This window comes from Solanum verrucosum, unplaced genomic scaffold (assembly GCF_900185275.1).
Source record: "Solanum verrucosum unplaced genomic scaffold, falcon-dt-bn FXZP01000065.1, whole genome shotgun sequence".
In the NCBI taxonomy this organism is placed as follows: Eukaryota; Viridiplantae; Streptophyta; class Magnoliopsida; order Solanales; family Solanaceae; genus Solanum; species Solanum verrucosum.
In genome coordinates this window covers 944,843-959,340 of record NW_026020073.1, presented here as the reverse complement: position 1 = coordinate 959,340, position 14,498 = coordinate 944,843, and the positions used below count along the sequence as shown (strand labels likewise).

At 38.6% G+C, this 14,498-nt stretch overlaps 1 pseudogene; it reads left to right on the top strand.

The window, feature by feature from the left end:
• The first annotated feature begins 3,899 nt into the window (after positions 1-3,899).
• LOC125823936 (uncharacterized) lies at positions 3,900-9,534 on the top strand (annotated as a pseudogene).
• The last annotated feature ends 4,964 nt before the right edge of the window (positions 9,535-14,498 follow it).

Here is a 14,498-nt window from a genome sequence, read left to right as displayed (position 1 = left end):
ATTTTCCTTTCGGGAGAAACTCCGGGAAGATCTTATGGAAATACTTCTGGGAACTCATTAACTACTAGAACTGACTCAAGAGTTGGGGTTTCGGAGCTTGAATCCTTAACCCGATCAAGATGATAGATGTACCCTTTAGAGATCATCTTTCTATCCTTAAGGTAGGAAATGAATCGACCCATAGGTACCGAGCTACTACCCTTCCATTCCAAGACTAATTCACGTGGGAATTGAAAAAACGAACGATCCTAGTTCTTTTGGAAATGCTTCTGGGAACTCATTAACTACTGGAACTAACTCAAGAGTTGGGGTTTTGGAGCTTTAATCCTTAACCCGAACAGATGATAGAGATACCCCTTAGAAATTATCTTCCTACCTTAACATAAGAAATGAATCGACCCATAGAGGCTAAGCTACTGCCCTTCCATTCTAAGATTGGTTCGTCTGGAAACTGAAAACGAACAATCCTAGATCTAAAATAGATTAAGCCATAATAGGAATGTAACCAATATATGCCTAGAATTATATCGAATTCTACCATTTCTAACTCTACAAGATCTACTGAGGTGACATTCTGGGAGACTATGACAGGGCAATTTATGATACCCGCCTAGCTATAACTGGGACACTGACAAGAGTAGAGACTAAGAAGGTTCTGAGTAAGTTTCTAGACTAACATTCAAGTTGACTGTTGTATAAGGAGTTACAAAAGACAAAGTAGCCCTTGGATCTAACAATGCATAAACATCAAGGTCAAAGACTCGTAACGTACCAGTGACCATCAGGAGAATCTTCCTTATCCTGGTGACCATACAACCTATTTTGGCGCTAACTACCACTTGACTAGATGAGTTACCCTGTTGAGTCAGACGACCTGCTGGTGCTGCTGAAGTTGTAGATTGAACTCTACCATTGTTACCTCCTTGACCCTGCTTAGAAGGACAATCCTTCAACCTGTTACCAGAGTGAACACATCCAAAGCATCCTTCCTTTCCTGCAAGACACTCGCCCGGATGGTTCTTACTACACTTCGAACAAGTTGGGTAGGTTCTGGTGTCTGAAACACTACCTTGAGTCTTAAAGTCTGATGCCCTACCTTTCTGATCATTACAGAACTTGGAGGATGGAACACTAGCTGATTAAGGTGTTGGAGTTAAAGACTTCGGTTGATATTGCGAGCGATTTACACTACACGATTTCTGTTGAGAGTAGTCATAATTGCCTATCCTAGCTTTCTTATTCTCGTTGGTCTATTTCCTAAGCTTATCACCCTCAACCTGCTGAGCATGAGTCATGAGCCTATAGATGTTCATATCTTCAAGTGCCATGGCATTCCTACACTCTCTCTTCACTAGATCGGATACCCCATACATGAAGTTGTTCATTTGATCCCTAGAGTCAACAACCGTGGGCGGAGCATACCAAGAGATTTGGGTGAACTTGAGTCCATACTACTGGACCGTCATAGAACCCTGCCTCAAATTCATAAATTCTTGAGCTTTTGCCTCTCTCAACTCTCTTGGGAAGAACTTGTCCAGAAAGGTCTCATTGAAGCATTCCTAAGTGATAAAAGTTGCATCTATACCCGTGTTCTCCTTCCACTGAGTATACTAGATATGAGCTGCATCCTTAAATTGGTAATATGCCAACTCAACCCGATCATTTCCAGTTACCTCCATTACTCCAAAGATCTTCTTGACCTCATCAATGAAGCTTTAGGGATCCTCACCAATCTGCGATCCTAAGAACTCAGGCTGATTCATCCTATCGAAATCATGAACTCTAGCTATATCTAACCCAACATTAGAATTTGCCAGAACTAGAGCCTGCTGATTGTTCTGATTTGTCGCACTCTGAGCCAACAACTTAATAGTGTTCCAACATTCAACATTCAAAACTTCTTGATCTAGGACTTGAGGAGTTGTGTTTGTATTCCTGGAATTCACATTCATTCCATAAGCTCTATGATGAAGCATGATCTGAAAGCGCATAACAAAGGATTAGCACGAGAAATTAGATCATACATTATGCATGATAAGAGTAACAAAGAAATTGAAGTTTTTTCCTAAAACACTTTGCAGCCTCCTTCTTATTAGATGTGGTGCACTTCACGCCCATGAAAAAACTCTACTTAGTGCAGCTTTCCAGACATCCTAGGACACTTAAACATAAGGCTTTGATACCAAGTTTGTCATGCCCCGGGGTACCCCCTGGACGTGGACTCGGAACCTAGTATAATGAGTGACCCCAAGCTAACCCTGCTGGCATAATCATAAGCATATTAAAGAAAAACCAAGAAATAAAACTATGCGGAAGCTAAATCATGTGAAAATCTGAAATGATGGGAAATACACATATACTAGATCTAAATATACGAAAAATGAGAGTTTGAATACAAATGAAAGTCAAACTCTAACGCTAAATCTTAAACTAATTATGTCTGAAATAAGGCCTCTACTGACTAGAAATGCTGGGACATGCACCATCTAGATCTAGCAAAAATTAATCTAAAGCTAAAGCGGAGAAAATAATCATATCACTAGTCCTCGATGAATGAGGACTCACCACTGATGTTACTGAACTGAAGATCAAGAACCGATCTAAGCGTGATCTGACTGCTAATGACCTGAACCTACATCATGAGAAGATGTAGCGTAGATTATGCGTCATTACTCGAAAGGTACTCAGAATAAAGGATAGAATAAAACTGAATAATGACATAACTGAATTAAAACATATATATCTGATCAATGACATGAGATAAGCATGATACAAACTGAGAATACTGAACATGAAATACTTAATGCAATTACCTAGTTTATAACATGATGAGACTGAGAACTAAACTGTAACTGATGACTTGGCCAATGCAATGGAGTTTGACTGAATAGTAAGGGAGCTACTAATAACTGACATAAAACCACATGAGCTAAATGTGGAGTCCGATATATATGCCCCATCGAGAGGACCCAATATACCCTGCCAGAGGTATAGATGCATGCTAGCGTGATCACTAAAAGGATACACACGGAGGGAACTTAGAACCTACGGGGCACGTAGTTATGGGACTTGAGGGTGATTGACCCTAGTTCACTCAGTATTAAGCTTCTCCCAATTATAATATATATAATTTAGTAATTTATGACTGAAATGTTGTAATTCTGTATAGCTCAAAATACGGACATACTAACTGAAAATGCAACATTAATGTACTGATAATGAAACATTCAAATCAAAGGCATGTATATCTGAATAAACTGACCTAGCATGTGTAATTCATGAACGAAAAGAACTACATAGTTAGGGTTCTAAATTTATGAAGGAATCTACGCAAAACCATACAAAAATGATGATAATCTGATTAAGAACATTAAAACAACTAATTTATGATAATCTTATGAAATTCTAGAAACCCTAGGTCTAGATAATATTAAGAGAATCAAGAATATGACAGAATTCTAGAGACCTAAAGGGAGAAAGGAACACATTAGTGAAATCCCACATACCTGGTGACGAACTCCATGGAGAAATCTTTCAATTTCAGGGCTGGAACTGATGGAACCTTGTTGCGTTCTAGAAATTGGGTTGCTCGACCTCTTTCTCCTCTTACGCTCTAATTTTTCTATGTTTTGTTGAATGATATGACTTAGGTAAGTTGTAGTTATGTTTCTAGGCTAATATTGACCAAAACCACGTAGTTTAGGGTTTAAACGATGTAGTTTAGGTGCCTAACAAATAGGCAAAAAGACCGAAATAACCCTACTTAAAAAATCTGGCGAGGCTGACCACGGCCACTTTCACAGATCGTGAAAGGGACCACGAACCGTAAGACCGGTCATGGTCCTTGGCCAGTGGCTACTGGTTTTGGGGTCTTTGTCCATGAGCACCTAGCACGGCCCATGTGGAGGACTACAGAGCGTGAATGTCCCTGTGGTCTTTACTTAGGATTAGGTCTGGAGGCACAGGTCTGGGGTCTACTAGTTGGCCTTCACAGACTCCCCCACGACCCTTCCTCAGGACCACGGACCGTGAACGTCCTCTTGGTCCTCACTTAGGTGGGGAGGGTTTGAGGGCTAGGCTTGAACGTCTACTAGTTCACCCTCTACGGATTCCACCATGGTCCGTCGTCAAGGCCACGGCCCGTGAAGGGTACTATGGTATGACCTCTGGGCCTGGTGGAGTTTAACTCCCCTCTACAGGCAGATCAACTAACCGTGGACCCTATGATAATCCGTGAACTCTGTCGTGGTTCAATGGTTCAGGTGAGTTTTCTGCAATTTTTTTCTAGGTCTGATTTTCAAGGTGTTACAGAAACGGCAACAGAGCAGAGGAACATAGTGGTCTATTAGCGAGTGTAAAAATGTCGGATGATATACATATGAATATCATCTCCCGTTGGCCCTTGAAGTTTGTTGTTCACTGTAAACTTCTGTCCAAAAATTTTAAAGGTAGGATATCTCATCCTGAATTTTCCAAAACATTGGGTGATAGGGTTAAAGAAGATTTTTGGGAGTTGTAGGAACAATGTTTTGGAAAATTCAAGATGAGATATCTTACCTTTAAAATTCTTGGATGGAAGTTTACATTAAACAACAAACTTTAAGGGCAAGCAGGAGAGGATCTCCAACATCCGACAATTTGAAATAGCTATGAAGAGGCTTAGAATTGGAATTAACTATTTTTGGAAAGAATTTGAAAATCTAGAAATTTGGCTAAGTGTGGGAAATCAGTGAGTTTTGGCCAACTTTGAGCAGTCATATCTCTTAGCTTCAGATGATTTAGGAGTAGTTCTAGTTATTTTTGCGAAGCTCATGGAATGGTCTTTCCAACGCCACCGAGTTTGCTCGATTCCGAGTTCGTATAATAAGTTATGCCCTTTGGAAGTTGGGTAGTTGGCAGGGAATCCGTCCGGAAATTTGTAAGGTATTTTGGTCTTTTCCCTAGCCTTTTATTGTGGATATATATATATGTGTTAGGCTGATGTTTTTGATCAGTTTTACCATTTTTTAAAAGAGTAAGAGTTATGGTTCTTGAGAAAAGAGGAGGAGAAGAAGAGAAGAAGGAGGAGATCAAGGACTTTCCGTCAAAGATCGTCGTGGAAATCGTCGGGGGTGATCCCTACTAGGTATGTGAGCTTTTAGTGTTGGGTTATCCTTTCCCCCACACGCCAAACTCATTTTATTTTCAAGAAAATATTGATTATGTTTGTTGAAGTTGTTGGTTGTATTTGTTGAAGTTTGTGGTTGTGTTGGTTGAAGTTTGTGATTGTGTTGTGGAAGCTTCTTGTTGGTTTGGTGTATGTTTCCGGTGGTGTTTTTGAGTCGAATCTATGGTATATTGAGGGTTTTAATGATTCTAAGTGATTTGGGGAAGAAACCATTCGATTTTAGGCGAAATAAGGTGAGAAAACGAGAAAATAAACTTGCTGAAATTTCTGTGTTGGGGGCCTGGCGCGACCGCCTGCCAGAGCGCCCCAAACTCACCTCTTAAGTTTAGGGGCTGGCGCCCCGCGCCACCCATTGCGCCAGGGTCACTTGCCCCATCTAGTTGTCGTCGGTTGCCCCATTTGAGTTTATTTAAAGTACACATTCACTCCTTTTCGATTCCAACTACTTCAAGCTACTTCTAAGCACCTAAAAGTCATTCCTAACATGATCATAATCTTGAATTCATAATTCAAATTCAAGGTAGAGTTGAGAGTTATGTTTTGAGAATTCTTTCGAATATTCTAAAGAAATCCCTTTGAGTCTTTTTGAGGAGTCGGCTACAATTTCTGGTAACTTGTTTCAAGACTCGAGCAAGTGAGTAAGAAAATGAGAAGTGTCGTAAACATGAGATCATTACCCTTGAATCCATAATCCAATTCAAGGTGAGTTAGGATCAAAGTGAAGTGAAGTTAGAAGTCAAGTGAAGTTAAGAGTTAAGTTCAAGAGTTAAGATGCAAGTCAAGCAAGTCTTCAAAGTTGTTCAAGAGCCTTTATTGAATGTTTTAACTTCATTTTAAGAGTCAAGTTTCAAGTCAAGTAAAGGGTATAGAGTGTTAAGCTAAGCAAAGAGTCTCAAGTTTCAAGTCGAGTAAAGAATATCGAGTTTCAAGTTAAGTCAAGAGTTTTCAGTTAGGTCAAGAGTTTCGAGATAGGTCAAGAGTTTTCAGTTAGGTCAAGAGTTTCGAGATAGGTCAAGAGTCAAGAGTTGAGTTTATTTCTCAAAAGTTTTTAGGGAACTAAGTATTTCCCAAAGAAGTTTATAAATGTTTTCACATTTAAGATGAGAGGAAACTGAGATTTCCAAAAGAGTTTTGAGTAGTTGAGTACTATCTCTTGTTGATAAAAGATGAGTTTTGCGAAAGAGTTTCTGAAAACATGATTAGTATGACAAATCGAGTATGTCATCAATGTTTAAACAGTATGGTCTCTAGATATACCATCAATGTTTAAGCAGTATGAATATCCCAAGTAATCAATGATCATATTAAAAATATGGTTTCGATTTGGTTTTTTTAGAAAGAGTTTTCAAGAGACTTTGGGCTAAGTTTTGAGTAATTATATCAACTAAAGAAAGATGTGTTTAAAACACGAATGAGCTAAAGTATTTTTGGGAGTAGTCTTGAGCACCGAATTGGGGACACGAGTTCATATTAACTCAACTCTCCATAAGAGCCATTTAGCCAAACATGTGATTTCTCGGATCATACTCTTTAGATGATCACTTAAGATTAAACTAGCGGATCCACTTGGTAAAGATAGCTTCCTATACCACGGCAAGGTATAGGATGGTCCTCGGGCAACGTGAGGTAAAATGTTGTTTCATTAGCTTCCTATATCACGGTATAGGATGGTCCTTGTGCAACGTGAGGTAAAACCTTGTATCACTACTTAAGCATGTAGTGGTGGTTATCGGTTAAAGAACTCCCATAGTAAAAAGAATTTGGTTCCTCGAAAAGTTCTTCTTAGTGTGGATGGGGCTATGGGACTTCATTCATGCATTGCACAAGTAGAGTTCGAAAGGAAGCATGGTATTTTCATCATATTATAAATATGATTTTTACGTCATGTTTTAATAGTTTTAAAAGCTTTTTATATTGCATGTGTCTTATTGCTTTATATATTGAGTTCAGTTATTCATAAGTTGAACAGAGCCAAGGTAAGTTCTCTTTTGTATCCCTTTCAAGCTTAAGGTGTTGTTTAGCGGTCCAGCTCGCATACTTGTACATTTCATGTACTAATGCCAATTGGCCTGCATCGTCTTATGATGCAGACGCAAGTACCCAGGATCAGCATCCAGCGCGCTGTTGATCCAGTTGATCACTCCAGAGTCAATGGTGAGCCTCCTTCCATTCCGGAGGACTCAATTATTTATGTTCTTCAGTTTTGTTTTATTAGGATGTTGCGGGGTCTGTCCCAACATCCATCTCAGTATTTCAGAGGCTTCATAGACAGTTAGTTGAGTCTCTCTTTTGTTTATATATGTAAATATTCTATTTTGAGACTCGAGTTGCCTTGTTGTCCAGATTTGTATCATTTAAGCTGTCTTATGACCTTCCATTGCATTGAGTTATGCTTTTGAGATAAGTTTCCTCTTAGTTAAGAAAGCCAGACCAAGGGTTCGCTTGGGGCCAGCAATGGTCTTCGAGTGCCGGTCCCGCCCAGGGTGTAGGCTCGGGGCGTGATGAACTTGGTATCAGAGCAAGTTCAAGAGTCCCAGGGAGTCTATGAAGCCGTGTCTGTAGAGTCCTAGTTATCGGTGTGAAGCGCGCCACATCTATAATTGGGAGGCTACAACATTTAGGAAGATTTCTCACTTATTTCACACTCATTTCGTGTGTTAGAGTTTATCTCTAAAGAGTTTCTTTCTAATTCATGCTTGCGCGTGTTTCAGAGGATCTAGCCTCCACGAAGAGCAGTCAGAGTTCGTCCAGCTATGAAGAGCGTTGAGGAACAAGAGTTACCAAGTGCTCAAGAAGTGCAAACCCAAGAAGGGATAAAATATGTTGATTGTCACGAAGTCATCCGGATGTTAACTCAAGTTGCGACTTATTATGTTGGGCAGAGAGACAATCGACACGAAGTGCTTGATACTTCAAGGATCCGTGAACTCTTAAGGATGAATCCACCAAGCTTCACAGGTTCAAGTGTCACTGAGAATCCAGAGAATTTCATTGAGGAGCTTAAAAGGGTATTTGATGTGATGCGTGTTGCTGAGTCAGAGAGGGTGGAACTAGCTGCATACCAATTGAATGGTGTTGCTAGAATCTGGTTTGACCAATGGAAAAAGAATAGGGCTGAGGATGCGCCAGCAGTGAGTTGTGTTGTGTTTAAGAGTGCTCTCATGGGGCATTTCTTTCCTCGTGAGTTGCGAGAGGCAAAGATCAAAGAGTTTTTCACCCTTAATCTGGAGTCTACGAGTGTTCATGAGTACAGTCTGAAGTGCACACAACTTTCCCCTATGCTCCGGAGATGGTTGCCGACATAAGGAGCAGGATGAGTTTATATAATACTGGGTTGTCTCGTCAGTCAAGCAATGAAGGCAAGGCAGCTATGCTGATAGGGGATATTGACCTAGCAAGATTTATGATCCATTTGCAACAAGTTGAGGAGGATAAGTTAAAGGATAGAGAAGAGTTTAAGGATAAGACGGCTAAAATAGTAGGGGATGAGTTCAGGCAGCAAAAGAATGATGCTAATCAGTCATCCCTCCCACAGAAACAGAAGGGACCTGCTCCACCATCTGCTAGTGCGCCTGCACTTGAGAACAAAAATGGGTATAATAGAAATTCCTATAGTTTCAGGGCTAGACTTGCCTATCCTCAAGGCAGTATGGTGACAAGGGGTAGTAAGGCTCCTGCATGTGCTAGGTGTGGTAGAACCCACCCAGTTGTTTTAAGTGTGGACAAGAGGGTCACTTCGCGAAAGAGTGCCCTAAGAGCAGGCAAGGTAGTGGAAATCTGAGCAATAGGGCCCAAGCTTCATCAGTTGCTCCCCCAGACAGGATGGTACCTAGAAGAGCTACTTCTAGTACAGGCGGAGGAGCAAACCGCCTCTATGCAATCAATACTCGCCAAGGGCAAGAGTATTCACCAGATGTTGTAACTGGTATGATTCGAGTCTTTGACTTTGTTGTTTATGCTTTGCTAGACCCCAGAGCGAGTTTATATGTTGCTATGAACTTTGATGTTGTACCTGAGCAACCTAGTGAGCCAGTCATAGAGTGGAGTAGTAGTTTAGCAGTGCCTAAGGGTCGTTTCTTTTCGTACATTAAGGCAAGAAAGTTAGTTTCGAAGGGTTGTATCTATCTATCACTTAGTCCGAGTTAATGACTCTAGTGTTGAGATACCTCATTTTCAGTCAGTTTCTATAGTAAGAGAGTTTCAAGAAGCTTTTCCTGATGATCTACCCGAAATTTTCTCCTGAGAGAGAAATAGATTTCGGAATAGACATCATTTCAGATATTTGTCCTATCTCTTTTTCGCCTTATAGAATGGCACTAGCAGAGTTGAAAGATTTGAAAGAGCAGTTAAAGGGATCTGTTAGATAACAGTTTTATTTGACCAAATTGACTCAGAAGAACAATGAATTTTCAATAGTCTGAAGCATGTGAGGAAGACTTTCAGGAATGAAAAGAGGAGTTGACTACCGCCCAGTTATGATATTTGGTTCTCGAGTACATACTGAGTATCTGAATCTACAATGGATTTGAGATCAATAGTCGAGTTTAGGAGAATCGGGGTGTAATGTGATGAGCTAGAGTTGGATGTTGTAGTTTTTGCTTCGAAGATATGGCGTCATTGTTGTATGATGTTCATGTAGGTGTGTTCGCTTAGAATGAGCTTAATCTCAGCCAGAGAGAGAGCGGTTAAGTACTCTAAGATGGTGACATGATTTTTCTTATCACCCTGGTAAGACAAATGTTGTTGCTGATTCTTTAAGCAGGTTGTCTATGAGTAGCACCGCCCATATTGGAGAAGGAAAGAAAGAGTTAGCAAAAGATGTGCACAGATTTGCACGCCTGGGAGTCATACTTATAGATTTCACAGAAGGAGGAATAGAAGTGATGAGCAGGGCCGAGTCATCATTGATGTCAGAAATGAAGGAGAAACAAGATCAAGATCCCATTTTGCTTGAGTTGAAGGCAAATGTTCATAAGCAGTGATGGCTTTTGAACAAGGGGGAGATGGTGTTTTGAGGTATCAAGGTGGATTGTGGAATTGATTTCAAGGATAATTGAGATGATTACCTATCTTGCATGGAGTTGCTTACAATGATAGTTACCACTCTAGCATCCATATGACTAGTTATGAGGCTCTTTATGGGTAGAGATGTAGATCTCTTTTTGGATAGTTTGAAGTTAGTAAAGCAGGGTTGATAGGACCAGAGTTAGTTCATCAAGCTATAGAGAAGGCGAAAGTGATTTAAGAGAGGTTGAAAACGGCACATAGTCGTCAAGAATCCTACATTGATGTTAGGAGAAAGGCGTTAGAGTTCGAAGTAGAGGATTGTGTATGTTTGAAAATTCCAACCATGAAAGGAGTCATGAGGAGATTCATGTTCAGATTTTAGACCGCCAAGTTCGCAAGTTGAAAATAAAAGAGGTAGCCTCAGTCAAGGTCCTTTGGAGGAACCAATTTGTTGAGGAAGCTACTTGAGAAGCCGAAGAGGACATGAAAAAGAGATACCCATATCTCTTTGAATCCGGAGGAAATGCAGATCAAGGTACTAAATTCCTTCTTAGTGCTCTTTTAATTATAATGAGCATGTTGTTGTTGTTGTTGTTGTGTTTGCATGGTTGCTTGTTGGGTGTTTGAGTTGATGTACACCCTTAGCATAGTAAGAGTAACCTCATTCGAGGACGAATGTTCCCAAGGGGGAGATATTGTAAAATCCGACAATTTGAAATAGCTATGAAGAGGCTTAGAATTGGAATTAACTATTTTTGGAAAGAATTTGAAAATCTGGAAATTTGGCTAAGTTTGGGAAATCAGTGAGTTTTGGCCAACTTTGAGCAGTCATATCTCTTAGCTTCGGATGATTTAGGAGTAGTTCTATTGTAGTAAAAGGAAAGTCTATTACAACTAAATATGTTTTTTATTGTAGTAACTTGAACTACTGCAACCTAGTTCCTCCACAGACCTGCTAAGGTCCTGGTCTTCTTTTATTTTTTGTCAATCATCAAAACATGATTTCATCTCACCTCAATACAAGTACTTTTGGTTCTATATGGAGAAAAAAGGTCATAGATTTATCATTTGAAGGTAATCCCTCAAGTTAGCTATGTAGGATATACAAATACGACAATATTAGGCCGGACAGAAAAAAGGAAAATGCTTCTTGAAAATCAACAAGGAGAAGTATAAGCAGAATATTGAGAGTAATAAGCCTCTGACAATTAGTGTATCATATCATATTATAGATTAGGAACATTGATATACTCTTAAATTTGCCTCCAAATTTCATTTGACATACTAACTATGGCTTGTTCCAATTGAGCATATGTAAACATTGGAACAAAATAAAAACAGAACATGTGACGATGTTTAATTGACAAAGACATTGTTGAGAAAATGGTTAACCTTAGCTTTCTCTCTCTGGTGTGCTTGAGTTGACTTACAAAAAATTACACTTAGATGTCAAGTAAATTATATCTACTATTTAAACACTTCCATGTTAATTGTTAAGTGGAAGTCTCCTATTTTTATTTGAAAAAATAAAAGGTTCAATTAAATAGTGACAAGCAAATTAAAAATGAAATATTCCCCAAACATCTTGGCTTGGCAATGCTAAAATCTTTCATCTACTGGAATTCATCGCTTGAAATGTGCAAAAAATAAATGAAGAAGATTTTCTTCAAATGCAAAAACCATGTCTATTAGAATGTTTAACTATGTCCTCAAACTCCTAGAAATACCAAATTATAGTATATTTAAATATTGAAGAGTAGAAAGTCACCTATATTCTTCTCCTCCTCTGACTGATTCCTTTTCTTCTGAGAATTCTCTTCTTTGATGGAAATACCTTGACAAAGTTATATACAAAATTTGAGAAGAATTAGAAATGATTTAGACTTGTTGGCTTACTTGAGATGTTTTAATTTTTTTTTAAAAAAAGGAATCTCTAATCCTAACTTTCAATCTCATTTAGGAAAAAATGGAATTGAAACAACTGGTACTTTCAATGATAAATATTCTGATGTCATCTAAGTTTTTGCAACAATATAAGCCTGATTAATAGTCATTGCATTATAGGAGGACGTCTTATGGACACAAGGTAACGTTGGATGAAGGCAATACATGGGATAATTAACTTTCTCCAATACTGCGGCATTTTTGTACCCATTGATATTAGTATCATACTCGTATGGATCATAATACTGTGTTGAGCAACATTCTACTAGAAAGGACACTGGTTAGCCGTTGATCCAGATCGGAAAGCCAATAATAATGCCTCCATACCTAAAACGAAGTTGTCCAAAGTGTGGGAAACCCTCTAACAATTGCTTGCACTGTTATAAGTAGCAAGGACTGTGTACTTTCTGAAATTGTATATCCTTAGGAAAAGTAAACGTTGCGCCCTCTGTAGCCATATCTCTTCACCTGTCAAAATTTTACCGTAGCTTATATCATAATGATCAAAAAACTCAGGAAGGTAGATTAGTATGTGAAATTGGTTGAATAAGTTTGAATTTTAAACCAGCTTACATATGGTTACCAATTTTTAGTGATCTGCATCCGGGTAATTAATCTACATAGGGTGAATTCGACACAATATATCTTCCTGCTATTCCATAATATGTTATTCTTGCTCTCATGTCGTTTGTTATGTTGAAATTTGGTTTCTATAAGGACTCCTATTTCAAACCCTATCCCCTCTCCTCTCGTATACATTTCTCCCATTAAGTAATGTATTATTTGCAATTATCGGACTACCAAAGAATATATCCAAGAGCAATGAAAAAACATAATTTTTGTAATTGGGAAAATCCGGGATTTTTGTGATTGGGGAAACTTATTGCATGTAATTAGTCCAAAAGTATGAGATTTCTACAATTTATACTAGTTATTAACATAGAAACTCAAAATAAATTAAATGGAAAAAATGAGGAAATATCACATATAGCAAAGACAATAGACATAATAAGGCTCTATAGTTATAGTTTAGATAATTGCTCTTCATAGCTATAGTTATGTTTGCTAGAGAGGCTGCTGTTTATATATTTGTGTCCGTATGTTGTTTGAAAACTATATGCACAGCGGAAGCATACTACTATCTTATAGCCTACATGAATAATAGACAACCAATTCGTTTATGCTAAAACATATACAATTATGCTAGAACACATAAACTTGCTAAAATTTAATTCAATAATTACCTCTTGAAGAGTAAGCAGATACCTTCAAGCAAATCCCCAAGTTAGAAAGAAATCCACAAGATAGACAACAACTTTGCAGTCTTCTATAATGATCCAAAGTTCACATCTTAAATCTCTCAATACTTGGGTAGACGAGTATGTTAGAAAACTAATTCATCTATTTTCTAGGTTAGGAGAATCCCTATTTATAGAGATTCCTTCCTAATCCAAAAAAAAGAGTAGAAAACCTAGTTTTTTTAAAAAAAAACCAGAAAAACCCACATTATTCTTCCTTTTCCCATAGAAATAAGTTTCTGAGTTCTAGTTAAATAAGGGCATTGTAGGGACCATAGATTTTTTTAAAAAAAAAATCTAAACTGGGCATAAAGGCCCTTTATTGACTTGAAATAACTACCAGGCCTCACAAAGGCCCAGCCCAACAAATCCTAATATCATAAAAGACAAGAAAATCAAAAGACAAAAACAAAAATAGAGAGTATTCTAAAGCCCCAACTCCAACTTCAAGCTCCAGTTCGTGGTTGTCAAAGTCGAATCTGCTTGTGAGTGTCCTCGATTCGTCAAAGGCTGCAACAAGCTGTGGCTGGGATGATTCCACAAGAGGCACTCTAATTTCTCACGAATGCCATCGAAACATAGCCTGTTGAATTCACATCACCTCAGCTCGAACAAACCAAGTAAGATTCGATTCACTCCATCTCTCATTGCATCCAGCTTTTCCTCCGATCTTTGAGCTCCATTAAAATGATTTACCCTTTCCTGCAGATTGAGCCAGAAATCTAGTTAATACCACTGCACAGTCCAGGTATTTCTTTGTTTATGTTGCTAAAATTCATTTTTGAGGCTTTCTATTTGTCACGACCCAGGAGCACCCCAAGTCGTAACAAGGCGTATTCGACCCCGAAAGGGTCTTATACAAGCCACATAGTCATTCATTGCATTCAATAATGATAATAGTGCGGAAATAAAAACTTATTTAGATCCAAACATTCAAGCTTCATTAAAACAACTTTAAAAACACACAGCGGAAGTCTAAGTCTCACATGGCCATCTTAGACACAATCACAAAACATAAGTAGGGACACGGCCCTTTACAATCAAAAGAAGTCTATTAAGTCTATTACAAGAACCTTATCATA